At 38.5% G+C, this 15,105-nt stretch overlaps 1 protein-coding gene across 2 annotated transcripts in view; it reads left to right on the plus strand.

Annotated features, from left to right (window-relative positions):
- The window catches only part of AK5 (adenylate kinase 5), a 283,050-nt gene that overhangs the window by 16,869 nt on the left and 251,076 nt on the right, over window positions 1-15,105 (plus strand). The gene's annotated exons all lie outside the window — the stretch shown is intronic.

Consider the following 15,105-nt stretch of genomic DNA (forward strand, 5'->3'; position numbering starts at 1 on the left):
TTTTCTTTTAATTACAGAAGTAATATATGCTCATACAAATTTTAAGTCTATCTGTAAAACGTGAAAGTCCATCAACACTCTCCCATTCCGCTGCTCCTCCTTTCCTGAGAAATAGGAGTACTGTTAGGTTTGTTGTATATTCTTCCAGACCTTTTTCTATACTTACATGCATACATACATGTATGGACACACGTGCACATGCTCATATACAAATGCGTTCTAAATTTTTATAATGACTTTTCCAAGTTATATCAATGTTGAATGAGAGTATCTTTCGCTACAGACCCTTTCCAACCAGATATGATTCATATTTAAAATTTTTGCAAACCTGATAAGTAAATGGTGTTTTGTGTTTTAAATTTGCATTTCATGGGTTACTATTAAGGTTAAGTATATTTTCATACACTCATTGGCCATTTGTATTTCTTCCTTATGTGAATTGCCTGTTTTCCTTTGCCCATTTTTCTACAGACTTTTTAATCTTTTTCTTATTTATTTCAAGGAGCATTTAACATATTACAGATATCGTATTATACAGTATAAATATGATGTCAGTTTATGTATCACATGAAAAGAGCCTGGAGTTGGGCAGTTCACGGCCAGGGGTAGCTTTACAAGACATTTTTTTGAATGTTCCCATTGACGGTTTTGGATCACCTATTGTGCTAGAATGTCTGCCTCCCCTTCTTAGGTTTCCTCTCCCACCGTAAGTCCACAACCTCTGGTGCTCAGTCAGCTTAAGGGCTTGGTTCTAATTGTTCTGGCTTTGAAGAGAGAAAAACTGCAAAATATCTGATGAAGTTTTGTTATTGCTGTTGCTACCACATTATATTGCTGTTGAAAGCGGGTGCTATGGCAGCCATTCCATGTGATTCTTGATTATTGGTAGAAGTGTGATAGGCAGGGAGGCAGGCATTGCCACCCAAACCTGGTTCTCCCACCCACATATTGAATGTGCTAAATTTGGTAGGTACGAGCAGATGAAGCTACTTGATTTTTTTTTTTTTTTTTGTCTATTGCTTTTTAAACATGCTATGTTGAATATCTTTCTTTTTTGTTGAATCATAACTCAGGAAGAGTCCCTGGCTTTTCTGGTGACTTAAAAAACATTAACAAAAGATCTCATTGTCAGCTCTTAAAAAGTCCAGTCCAATCTAAATCAAAACTTTATTCACTTTACCATATATCTGCTGTCCCCAGCTTGGACCAGATTCAGACTCAGAAAGCTAAGGTGGTGTATCAGAATCCTGAAATTCCTACTCATGTGACTTGCAGTAGGTGGGACAGGGAAGGAAGAGAGGATTCCCTCCAAAAAGCATAACCCTCTGGTAACTCTCTCTGGATACCTGATCAAGCTACATCTTCTCTTATATAGCCTAGTCATGGGTAACAGTACTGATTTGGAGTCTGTTAGCAAATTCTATATGATGGTCTGTTATTTCTATGTAGAATGTGCAGTAACTTACATTTATGGTTTTCAACCACACTTCTGAGGCTGAAAAGTTCCAATTTAACATCTTCTTAGGTTGACATTCTAGCAGCCTAGAGGTTCTTTGCCACTGTGGGCAGTACAGAGGTGTCTGAGGTCGATGTCACCTTTGCTCATCCTGCGGGAGTTAAGCAGGTGTGGAGGCAAAGCTGAAATGTTTATGTAAAGCAGTGTCAGGGTCAGCCCTGATTATTCTACACCCTATGTAGGCTTAAGCTTCTGGCGTGTCTTTTTTTCTGCTACCACTCCTGAGACCAAATATGTGGGGTCTTCCACACCAATTCTCCAATTCTCCAACACCAACTGGGTGCCTAAGAATTCAGTTCAACTTGGACACTATCCAGAGTTAGTTCAGACCCCACAGGTTAAGAGCTTAGTTCCACAAGTCTGTTCCTGCTTCAGACATCAGTTGCAAGTCCCAGAAACCACCTGTACTTCTGATTGACAGTCTATAAATTCAAGGTTTCCATAACACTCTCCACAGGTTGTATAATTCACTGCAGTGACTCAGAAACCAGAAAAACACATTTACTGGTTTATCATAAAGGATACAACTATATATATATTTTTATTATACTGCATCTCCTCAAGGTTTTGCTTTAACTTAGTTTTTGTTTGTTTGTTTGTTAGTGCAAATGTCGGCACATACACACGTCAACATTTTCCCCAAGATTTCCTCACAGATCTGGGGTGTGAGAAGAGGTGAATTTCTGATATCAGTCATATATGGGTGATGGTCAGACCACTGTAACAAAAGGTCCTAACACTTAAATGGCTTTTAGGATGAAGAAGTATATTTTTCTTCTTTTGGAATAGTCTCCATGTGAACAGTCCAGCTTGACTGGGCAGCTTTTTTCCTTGAGGTCATTTAGGGACCATGGTTCCTCTCAGGTTTTTCTGCCATCTCCCAGGACACTGTCACTGGCCGTATGGTTGAAACAGTGTTGTCATCACATATGGGTTCCAGCTGGAATGGAAGGGGAAGAGAATGTGAAGGTCTGAAGTCTCAGATCTGGAAGTGACATCCATTGCTTCTGCTCACATGGCATTGCTGAGAATTTAGTCCTGTCGGAATTGAGAGGAAGGCCGGGAAGTAGAGTCCAGCTGGGCAGCCAGGTGCCTGGCAGCAATGCTATTACTATGGAAGTCTGGGAGAACTAACTAGCAGCTTCTCCCACAGTGTGCCTCTCTGGCCATGCAAATGCTCGCCTGCCCCCTTCTTCCCACACATACAATGTACTCACTCACTCCCAAAGTAAAACAACCAGAGTCCCATCATTTAGTTCAAAAGTAGAGAATCTCTACTCTATATATAGTTTTCTTCATCAGGTCTGGCTTTGACGTCTCATACTCAGCCACCTGGAAACTGAACTTCAAGTTATCTTCCTTGTCTACCACTAATACCACGAATAAAGAGTGGAGGAGCAAGCCCAGGACAATGAAATAAAGGCTTCTATTCAAAAAAGGAAAGTTTGGGAATATATACAGTAGTCACTGAACCATGGTGAATCCTGTTAGGCAGGGATTGCAAAGGGTCCTTGCCCTGGCAGTGCCTCTGAGAAGTTCTTCCTTGTCCATTATCTGCATGACACATTGAAGTAGTATATTGGAGACTAATATGCTCTCCTCTCCTTTTTTTTTTTTTTTTTCCTAGGTGACAAGATCCTTCTCTGTCAGCCAGGGTGGAGTGCCGGGGCCCCACTGTAGCTCACTGCAGCCTCGAACTCCTGGACCACACTCAGCTAGTTTTTTAAAAACTTCTTGTAGGGACAGGCTCCATGTGTTACCCAGGCTGGTTTCAAACCCCTGGCCTCGAGTGCTCATCCTCTCTCAGCCTCCTAAGTGCTGGGATTACAGGTGTGAGCCACCGCAACTGGCTGAGACCTATTTTAAGTTTTAAAAAAATGCCTTTTTTTGGCTAGAATTATGTTTATTTTGGTAAAAACTGTTTCTTTCCAAATTTGGTAGATTTCCTCTCAAAAAGAGGAAAAAACAAAAAGCTTCCAGTCCGTGCTAGCAACTATATCATAAGTTCTTTTCCAGAGATAGTTATTAAGCTGCTTTCTTTTTTATCTTCCCGTTTTTCTTTTTTCTTTTCATTTTTATAGATTGAGGGTAAAAGTGCAGTTTCATTACACAGATATATTGCATAGTGGTGATTTCTTTGCTTTCTTATTTTAATGACAATTAGCTTGAGGCCATCTAAAACAGCAGGCTTGGGTAGAAAGGCAGCATGCTTAGTCTAGGTTTTGCTTCAGGGCTAGGTGCCTTTTTTTTGGTGGTAGTGGTGGGTAAATGGGAATTCTTTTTGCAACAGCCTAATTTGCTGTTTGGAGGTATGCAAGCAGTTAGCTTTTTTAACCTTGTGTGGTCTTAAATTACTGGATACTTTCTTTTTTCTTAAATCTGCTCACAAAGTAGTCAGTTCTTTCTTGAGTTAATCTATTTCTTGTAATATGTTGCTAAACGCAGCAAAGAGCAGTCAGCGTACACAGACGCTCTAGCTCTTTCCAGCCATTTCTTTAGCTATGGGTTCCATTGGAACATGACCTGCTTCCCAAGTTATCACAGTCATAATGATGTTATGCAGTGACATAACAGGGGTTATCAACTTTCCACCCTAAAATGTCTGTGCCCTTACTACCCAAGCAAATCAATGTCACATATTTTAGTTTTTTTGATATAGCAGTATCCCCCCACTTATGGGACTATTGGCTGTATTATTTAGAGTAAATCCCAGGCACTATAATAGAAAGACATAATGACACAGGAGCATAATACAGAAACTTATTTCCCTTTTATATAATGGATGGCCTCACTGTGAATGAGGGCAGGGCAGTTTCAGTCCTCACATTCATGCAGAGATGCAGGGTTTTTTCCAGCTCATTGTCTTTCCAACTCTAGAGCAACAGCTCTAAAATGTTTGGTCACAGGACCTCTTTACACTTTTTAAAAATTATTAAGGACCTCAAAAAGCTTTCATTTATATGTGCTATATCTATTGATATTCACCATATGAGAAATTAAAACAAATTTTAAAATAAGTATTTGTTAAGTCCTTCAAAATAACAGTAAATCCATACAAGTTAACCTGAATAACATATTTTTAGAAAAGTAATCATATTTTCCAAAACTTAAAAAGTGACGAGAGACATTGCTTTATGTATTTGCAAATCTCTTTAACTTCTAGCTAATAGAAGAGAGTTGTATTTCTCATATCTGCTTTTGTATTCAAACTGCTGTGACATCACACTTCCTGTCGCCACTGCAAAACTCCACTGTACCTTTGTGAGAATGTGAGAGTAAAAAAGGCACATAATGTCATAGTATTAGTAGGAAAATAGTTTTGACCTATGACCTTCTGGAAGGGGTCTTGACAATCCTCAGAGGTCTAAGAGCACAATTTCAGAACAACTGCCCTGGGACATTGTAGACATCTGCATGTTGAAAGCTAGGTCACTGCCATGGCCAGGTTCCAGCTGATTGGAAGGGGGAGAGAGTGCAGAGGATCTATGCTCAAATTCTTTTTTAAACTTTTTTTATTTTAACTTTTGTGGGTACATAGTAGTTATGTATATTTAAGGGGCACAGGAGGTATTTGGATACAGGCATGCAATGTGAAATAAGCACATCATGAAGAATGGGATATCCATCCCCTCAAGCATTTATCCATTGAGTTGCAAACAATCCAATTACACTCTTTTTTTTTAAATGTACAATTATTATTGACTATAGTCTCCCTGTTTTGCTATCAAATAGTAGGTCTTATTCATTCTTTCTAAGATTTTTTGTACCCATTAACCATCTCTGCCTCCAACCCCCGACACATCTGCAACCCCTTATTACCAACCCTTCCCGGCTTCTGATAACCATCTTTTTACCCTCTATCTCTATGACTTCAATTGTTTTGATTTTTAGATCCCACAAATAAGTGAGAACATGTGATGTTTGTCTCTCTATGCCTGTCTTATTTTACTTAACATAATCACCTCCATCCATGTTGTTGCATATGACAGGATCTCATTCGTTTTTATGGCCAAATGGTACTCCGTTATATATATGTACCATATTTTCTTTTTTTTTTTTTTTTGAGACGGAGTTTCATTCTTGCTGCCCAGGCTGGAATGCAATGGCACAATCTCGGCTCACCGCAGCCTCTGCCTCCTGGGTTCAAGCAATTCTCCTGCCTTAGCCTCCTAAATAGCTGAGTTTACAGGCACGTGCCACCACGCCCAGCTAATTTTGTATTTTTAGTAGAGACGGGGTTTCTCCATGTTGGTCAGGCTGGTCTCGAGCTCCAGACCTCAGGTGATCCACCCGCCTCTGCCTCCCAAAGTGCTGGGATTACAGGTGTAAGCCACCACGCCCCGCCTTATGTACCACATTTTCTTTATCCATTCATCTGTGGATGAACACTTAGTTTGCTTGCAAATCTTAGCTATTGTAAACAGTCCTGCAACAAACATAGGAGTGCAGATATCTCTTCGATGTACTGATTTCCTTTCTTTTGGCCATATCCCCAGCAGTGGGATTGCAGAATCTTATGGGAGCTCCATTTTTAGTTTTTTGAGGAACCTCCAAACTGTTCTTCATAATGGTTGGACTAAATTTACATTCCCATAAACAGTGTACGAGGATTCCCTTTTCTCCACATCCTCGTCAGCATTTGTTGTTGCTTGTCTTTTGTATATAAACCATTTAACTGGGGTGAGATGATATCTTATTGTAGTTTTGATTTGCATTTATTTGATAATCAGTGACATTGAACAGTTTTTCACATGCTCATTTGCCATTTGTATATTGTCTTTTGAGAATGTCTATTCAAATCTTTTGCCTGTCTTTTGATTAGATTTTTTTCTGTAGAGTTGTTTGAGCTCCTTGTATATTCTGGTTATTAATCCTTTGTCAGAGGGGTAGTTTGTAAATTTTTTTTGCAACCCACCATTCTGCATTCTGTGGGTTGTCTTTTTACTTTGTTGATTATATCCCTTGCTGTGCAAAAGCTTTTAAATTTGATGTGATCCCATTTGTCCATCTTTTCTTTGGTTGCCTGTGCTTATGGGGTATTGCTCAAGACATTTTTGCCCAGACCAATGTCCTGGAGATTTCCCCCAGTGTTTTCTTTTAGTAGTTTCATAGTTTGAGGTCTTGGATTTAAGTCTTTAATCCATTTTTATTTTATTTTTGTATATGGTGAGAGATAAGGGTCTAGTTTTATTTTTCTGCATATGGACATCCAGTTTTCCCAGAACCATTTATTAAGGCAGAAAGAGACTGTCTTTTCCCAATGTATGTTCTTGATACCTTTGTTGAAAATGAGTTCACTGTAGATGGTGTGGATTTATTTCTGGGTTCTCTATTGTGTTTGATTGGTCTATGTGTCTGCTTTCATGCCAGTACCATGCTGTTTTGGTTACTACAGCTCTGTAGTATAATTTGAAGTCAGGTAATGTGATTCTTCCAGTTTTGTTCTTTTTGCTCAGGATATCTTTGGCTCTTCTGGGTCTTTTGTGGTTCTATATACATTTTAGAGTCGTTTTTTTTTCTACTTCTGTGAAGAATGTCATTGGTATTTTGATAGGGATTAGATTGAATCTATAGATTGCTTTGGGTAGTATGGATATTTTGACAATATTCATTCTTCCAATCCTTGAAAATGGAACTTTTTTTTCATTTTTTGGTGTCTTCAGTTTCTTTCATTAGTGTTTTATAGTTTTCATTACAGAGATTGTTTGGTTAATTCCTAGGTATTTAATTTTATGTGTAGCTATTGTAAATGGGATTACTTTTTTATTTCTTTTTCACATTGTTCACCGTTGGTATATATAAATGCTACTGATTTTTCTATGTTGGTTTTGTATCCTGCAACTTTACTGAATTTATCAGTTCTAATAGTTTTCTTCTGGAGTCTTTAGGTTTTTTCAAATATAAGATTATATCATCTGCAAACAAGGGTAATTTGACTTCTTCCTATTCAATTTGGATGCCATTTATGTATTTTTCATGTTTGATTGCTCTAGCTAGGACTTCTAGTACTATGTTGAATAATGGTGGTGACAGTAGGCATCCTTGTCATGTTTCCAATCTTAGAGGAAAGGCTTCAGTTTTTCTCCATTCAGTATGATACGAGCTGTGAGTGTGTCCTATATGGCTTTTGTTGTGTTGAGGTATCCTCCTTCTGTCTCCACTTTTTTGAGGGTTTTTGTCATGAAGGGATGTTTAATTTTATCAAATGCTTTTCAGCATCAATTGAAATGATCACTTTTACCCATCATTCTATTGATATTATGTATCATGTTGATTGATTTATGTATGTTGAACCATCTTTGCATCCCAGAGATAAATCTCACTTGGTTATGATGAATGATCTTTCTAATGTATTGTTGAATTCAATTTGCTAGTTTTTTTTTTTTTTGAGGATTTTTGCATCAGTATTCATCAGAGACACTGGCTCTTAATTTTCTTTTTTTGATATGTCTTTCTCTGGTTTTGGTATCAGGGTAATACTGGCTTCATAAAATGACTTTGGAATTATTTCCTCCTCCTCTATTTTTTGGAATGGTTTGAATATGATTCGTAGTAGTTCTTCTTTAAATGTTTGGTAGAATTCAACAGTGAAGCCATCTGGTCCCAGGCTTTTTCTTAACTGGGAGATTTTTTATTGCAGTTTTGATCTTGTTACTTGGTATTGGTCTGTTCAGGTTTTGGATTTCTTCTTGATAAGTGGCATGCATCTTGGAATTTGTTCATTTCTTCTAGATTTCCCAATTTATTGGCATATAGCTGCTCATATCAGCCACTAATGATCCTTGAATTTCTGCAGTATCAGTTGTAATGTCTTTGTTTTCATTTCCAATTTTATTTATTTGGATCTTTTCTCTTTTTTTTCCTAGCCTGGCTGAAAGCTGCAAATATTTTCTTTGTCAATTTCATTTTACTTTTCAAAAAACCAAATTTTTGTTTCCTTAAACTTTTATTGTTTTTTCATTTCAGTTTCATTTATTTCTGCTCTGATCTTTGTTTCTTCTACTAATTTTTTTTTGTTTGATTTGCTTTTGCTTTTCTAAAATTCAGGATGCATCTTTAGATTATTTATTTGAAGTCTTTCCTGTTTTTTGATGTAGGCACTTATAGCTATAAACTTCCTTCTTAATACTGCTTTTGCTGTATCCCATAGATTTTGGTATGTTTTGTTTTCATTATCATTTGTTTCAAAATTTTTTCATTTGTATAATTATATAATATATCATATATATTTGGATTTTTTCCAGAATTCCTCTTATTATTAATTTCTGTTTTTATTCCATTTTGGTCAAAGAAGATGCTTGATCTTATTTCAATTTTTTTTAATGTTTTAAGACTTATTTTGTGACCTAAAATAGAGAATGATCCATGTGCTGAGGAAAAGAATGTGTATTCTGCAGCTCTTAGATGAAATGCTCTGTAAATATCTATTAGATACATTTGGTCCATAGGTGCAGATTAAGTATGAAGTTTCTTTGTTGATTTTCTGTCTGGAAGATCTGTCCAATGCTGAAAGTGAGGTGTTGAAGTCTCCAATGCTGCTTCTGTGTTCTCCCTCCCCTGGCACCCAGAGAGGCTGTCAGAACTACACCGCCACTTCTAGGGATGAGGGAGGAGTGGCATCTGCGATTCAGGACTGTTTTTTCTATCTTGTCAGTACTTCTTTCAGCAATATGAAGTTAAAACCAGGTACTGTTAGTGCTCACCTGGTTTTTGGTTCTGATGCAGGTGTTTTTTTCTATGTAGATAGTCATCAACTTGGTGTCTTTACAAGAGGGACGATGGTGGAGCTGTCTATTCTGACATCTTGCTCCACCTCAGGTGATGCTCAATTTCTTAAGTCCCAGACACATCATTTCTCATGCTCCATTGATGAGAACTTAAGTCACATGGCTTCATCTTGACTATAAAGGAGGTGGGAAATATGATCAAGTGGTCAGTCATGGGTCTCTACAGAGCTGTTATCATGGAAGAAAGGAAAACAAGTTTCGATAGACAACTAGGAGTCTACCACAAGCTGCTTGCTGTGCATGGCGCCATTTTTCCTTACTTCTCAGCCCGAGAGCTGAACTCTCCCAGTCCCCAGGCCTGTCACTTTAAAAGAAGAGGAGGAGGTAAGACTGTACTTATCTACCATAGTAGCCACCTGGCCCTACTTCTTGGCTTTGTATAGTAGTTTCTCTGGGAGGCGGGGCTTGCAGTGAGCCAAGATAGCGCCACTGCACTCCAGCCTGGGTGACAGCGAGACTCCGTCTCAAAAAAAAAAAAAAAAAAAAAAAATCTTTTTCTCACCTTTTGGCCTGATTGTTTAAAGGTTAATGAGGGGAAAGGAATCAAGATGGGCAACCATGGGAAGTCTAAGATCTTTTCACTGCCAACTAAACATGCTGCTAGCCAAGATTTCACTAGATAGCCCAGAGTCCACAGTGAAAACCTAAGCGATGTGTTTTTAAAAGGTTATAGAATTTCATATTTCATGGAAAGGGAGTGGGGCGAAAAGGTGGATTTCCATAGGGAGGTTTTATTAACCAAATAGTAAAGCTGAAACTAATAAGAGCTCCATGACGTTATTATTGAAAATGGAGTTCAAGGCCAGCCTGGGCAACATGGCAAAACTCCATCTCTACAAAAAATACAAAAATTAGCTGGGTGTGATGACGTGTGCCTGTAGTCCCAGCTACTCGGAAGGCTGAGGTGGGAAAATTGCTTGAGCCTGGAGGCTGAGGTTGCAGTGAGCTGACGTAGTGCCACTGCACTCCAGCCTGGGTGACAGAGTGAGACACTGTCTTAAAAAAAAAAAAAAAGACAACAGAGCACCACATGTTCTCACTTATAAGTGGGAGCAGAACAATGAGAACACATAGACACAGGAAGAGGACCAGCATATGCTGGGGCCTGCGGGGTGGTGGGGTCGGGGGAGGGAGAACATTAGGAATAATAGCTAATGCATGTGGGGCTTAATACCTAGGTGATGAGTTGACAGGTGTGCAAACTACTATGGCACACGTTTACCTATGTACCTATGTAACAAACCTGCACATCCTGCACATGTGTCCTGGAACTTAAAATAAAAATAAAAATTGAAAAAAAGAAAGAAAATGAAGGAGGGAAGTCTATAGCAAATCTATAAACACACACAAACACTCAAATTGATCGTGATTAACAATATATTCAACTCTCTGGTCCCAACTAATTTTCCAGTTTTATATACCTATCTACGCATTCGACATGCTGTACCACTTCCTATTTTTCACAGTGATCTGCTCCTGCTCTTTACTCAGTGCTATTTATATATTTCTATAACTTGCTTTTTTCACTGTGCATTCTGTTTTTGAGCCTATCTGTGTTGATACATATAGATCTAGCTCATCCTTATAACGATTTCATGTTACACTCTATAAATACATTGTATTTTATTAGTGAACTTTCATGTTGCTTTAAAATTTGTTTTATCATCAATACTTACCTTTTTATTTTAGGTTATCTGATGGATTAGAAATGTTTCTGTGTCGCTATTTTAATTTGCATTCTTCAAATTACTAGTGAACTGAAACATTTAGAAATGTGTTTTTTGGCCACTTGTATTTCATTTTTTGAGAATTGCTAAAACATAACCCTGCCCCCACTCTTTTCTCGTTAGATTGTTTGAGTTTTTAAAATCGATTTGGATGTTCTAGATACTAATCCTTTGCTACATATCTTATAATATTCTCTTCCATTTATATTTTTTCTCAGTCATGTTTGAGATATGTTTTGTCCTACAGAAATTTTAAATTGGAATTGGTGTATTTTTCATTATTTTCCCTTTGGCTTTTGCATTTGGATCTTAAGAAAGTGTTCCCCATAGTCTCATAAAAATCTTCTATAGTTTTCTAGTTATTTTTAGTTTTGTTTTAAACATCCAGGTATTTATTCTATGTGCACTAATTCTTTTGCATAGTGTGAGGTAGCAGTATAATTTTATTGCATGTTTTGAATGGAAATGAAAAATGTATTCAGTGGTCCAAAGAACATTTGTTGACTTGCGCATCTTTTCCTTCATTGAAATGACTTATTCCTGTATAGACACTGGTCTGTTTATGGTTTCTCTATTCAGTTCTTTTGTCTGTTTATATATTTCTGCACCAATATCATGGTTCTAGTTGAAGAAATCTAAATTATATCCTGATATCCAAAGAACAATCCCACCCCTTCTGTTTTTTTCTTTTTTTGTTTTTTTTTTTTCTTTTGAGACAGTCTTGCTCAGTCACCCAGGCTGGAGTGCAGTGACGCGATCTCGGCTCACTGCAAGCTTCGTCTCCTGGGTTCACGCCATTCTCCTGCCTCAGCCTCCCGAGTAGCTGGGACTACAGGCGCCCACAACCACACCCGGCTAATTTTTTTTTGTATTTTTAGTAGAGACGGGGTTTCACCGTGTTAGCCAGGATGGTCTCGATCTCCTGACCTCGTGATCCGCCCATCTCGGCCTCCCAAAGTGCTGGGATTACAGGCGTGAGCCACCGTGCCCGGCTTTGTTCTTTTTTAAGTTAGGTATGCCTATACATTTATTCTTCTTGATAAATCTTAGTATCAGTTTGTCAGATTCGTAAGAAACTGCTGAGATTTTGATTTGAATTTCAATATAGATTATATTATGTATATAGATTAATTTTAAGAGAACTCACATATTCCCATCCATGAACATTGTCATGTCACTCTGTTTATTCAAGTCTAGCTTTATGTTCTTCATTAAATAAGGTTTTATAGTTTTCCATTTAAATATTTTGTATGGTTTCGTTAGTTTTGTTCCTAAATATAATCGTTTATAGGTTTGCTACTATTACAAATGAGCTACTTTTTTCTAACCAATTCTTAATGCTCCATCTTTATAGAATTATTATTTGTGTTTATGGGTATGTCTGTTTGTCTCCCTAGACAGGCTTCTCTTCTGTTCTCTTGAAGGCACAGCTGACTCATTCATGTTGTAAACTCCTTCTTTTCTTCTTCCCTTCTTACCACTGCCACCTCCAGGACCCTCTCACCTGCGTGCCAACTTAGCACATCCCTTTACTACACTGAGTTCTATTAAACGTATGTTGATTTGAAGTGGCAAATAAATATTTGTGACATGGGTATTCAGAAAAAGGGAAGATTCAAGTGGCTGCATAAAAAGTGATCTTGAGTTCAATTTCTGAGATTCTTATTTCTCAGACCCTCATATAAATCAATAGAGTTACTTATAGCATCAGCGAAGTATAGTAGTTTGACTCTCATTCAGTGCGTACTACTGGCTAATTTATGGACCCTCTTGAAGCCTCAGTGTTTTCCTTTCAAGAATGAGAATAATAATGTCTCACGGGATTATTATGAAGATTAAATGATATAAAATATCTATAGTTCTAGTACAGTTTGTGGCTCATAGTAAACACTCAACAAAAGGAAGTGGCTATTGTCGTTAGACCATATTAAAGATAAACACTCCATAGATTTATAAGAGCCAGCTCTTCCCTTTCTTTTGTCAGAGCTTTTTCCCCCGATACTGAATCCATTACTCATTGTCAGAGGCTTTGAAGGCAGAAGAACCAGGTTCCTTCTAGGGACTGTTTTTCAAATTGGTTGATGGAACCCTTAGAGACCACCTTGAGGTGTTAAAGGCTGCCCAGAACAGTTCTGATTTTGTTCTGTTCTGAGGTTCCATTAAGACTTTGAAGGTTTTCTACTGCTAAGAATGGCTGGAAACCACTCTAGTGATCTGTCAGCTGGAGTCCTGGGACATTCACACCACTGGGCAAGAAGCATTTAGAAGCCCACTAATGAGCACATCCCGTTTCCCTCATCCCTTCCTCCCCTACAGCTCCTGAAGCAAAAAAGAAAGAATAATTCATTATTTGCAGCCAGAAGGGATGATAATCCAGAGTTCCAAAATAAGTCCATGGTAGCAGAAGTAATATTTAGAAAGTACGTGCCAAGTGCCAGGCACCTAGCTGTGGTTTAAATACATGATTATAATTCACGTCAATCCTATGAGGAAGTTGTTGACAATCCCCTCTCTAAATCAGCATTGGGTGGTCTCACTTCTTCTAGGTACATGGATATGGGTTGAGTTGTATAGTCGCTGTGCCCTTCACCATAATCTTCTATCAACTCTGCCTTCTAAGAATTGGTTCCTAAGGCAATCTAAGGCTGGACATGGTGGCTCATGCCTGTTATCCCAGCACTTTGGGAGGCCGAGGCAAGTGGATGACTTGAGGTCAGGAGTTCAAGACCAGGCTGGCCAACATGGCAAAACCCTGTCTCTACTAAAAATACAAAAATCAGCCAGGTATGATGGCACATGCCTGTAATCCCAGCTACTTGAGAGGCTGAGGCAGGAGAATCACTTGAAGCCAGGAGGCGGAGGTTGTAGTGAGGCAAGATTGCATCACTGCATTCCAGCCTGGGTGACAGAGCGAGTCTGTTTAAAAAAAAAAAAAAAAAAAAAAAAGTCCCTTAAGCAATCTGGTTCATTCGCATCACCACGGATGCAGTCAGTGCAGACAACCACAGAGCTGAGGTATTCTTAAATATGCATCTTGGTTTTACATATTTAATGTAACCCAAAGTCCCTCCACTACACGTACTGTCTTTTCTTCCCATCCAATTTTTCTTCCAGTTTTTCCCTCTGAGGGGTTGATGCCACAGTGCTGCCTTCTTCCCTGTCCTAATTAGGCTTGTATATTCACTTCCATGTGATTTTCATGTGAGGAGTGGTTTGGTGTCCCCAGCTGCCTTTTAAGAACCTATGCAGACCTTCCTTCATAATGATGCTGGCTAGTTCTCTTCCAAGTGTGTACCAAAAAAATTATTTCTGTGACCCCAAATGTTGCAAAGATCCAGACTTCTTCTTTCTATTGTATTTATAGACACTGATTGATGTTAAACTGACCTGGTTTTTCCACGGTTTCTGTATTTTTTATTCTGTTTTTGGTACAAGCAAAATATATTGTTTCTACAATAGTATTTATATTTGAATGTATACATTTTATTCCTGATTTTTATCATGTTATCACTTTACTCCCCAACATTAGCTGTCATTATTCCACTTTACAGGTAAGGAAACTAAGGCTCAGATGATAACTTGCTTAAAGCCACCAGCAGGCAAGAACAGAGCTAGGCTTCCAATCTTGGAGGGCATACAGACTCCAGACCACTAGCTTTCTCTAACCTTGAGGTCACAAACAGTCAGCCCTGAGGCTGAATGTGGACTGCAGACAATTTTTTAGGTGTGCACCAAATTTTAAAATTGGGAAGTTACCAATTCAAAAGCAGACTTTTGCTTTTCTTGAAAATTTTGGAGATTTGGCAGCTTTGAGTCTACATTCCTACATGTGAGTAGTATCTGTTGTTAGGCAAGGTAGGTGCTCCCCAGGTCACAGCAGCTCCCCTCCCTCCCTAGCCCGGCCCTCTCTCTCCTTTCCATCACCAACCTGGTCCTTTTAAGGCAATGGAGTCCACACTCTATGGCACACCCTGTCTTCCCCTGTCTCGGCTATGACCCTCTGCTGGCAGAACTGAGTCTGTGGGTTTGCTTTCCATACCCTGTGGTACCATGGCAGCTGCTGCCGTGATTCTTA

The sequence above is a fragment of the Symphalangus syndactylus genome, chromosome 12 (assembly GCF_028878055.3).
Source record: "Symphalangus syndactylus isolate Jambi chromosome 12, NHGRI_mSymSyn1-v2.1_pri, whole genome shotgun sequence".
Classification (NCBI taxonomy): domain Eukaryota; kingdom Metazoa; phylum Chordata; class Mammalia; order Primates; family Hylobatidae; genus Symphalangus; species Symphalangus syndactylus.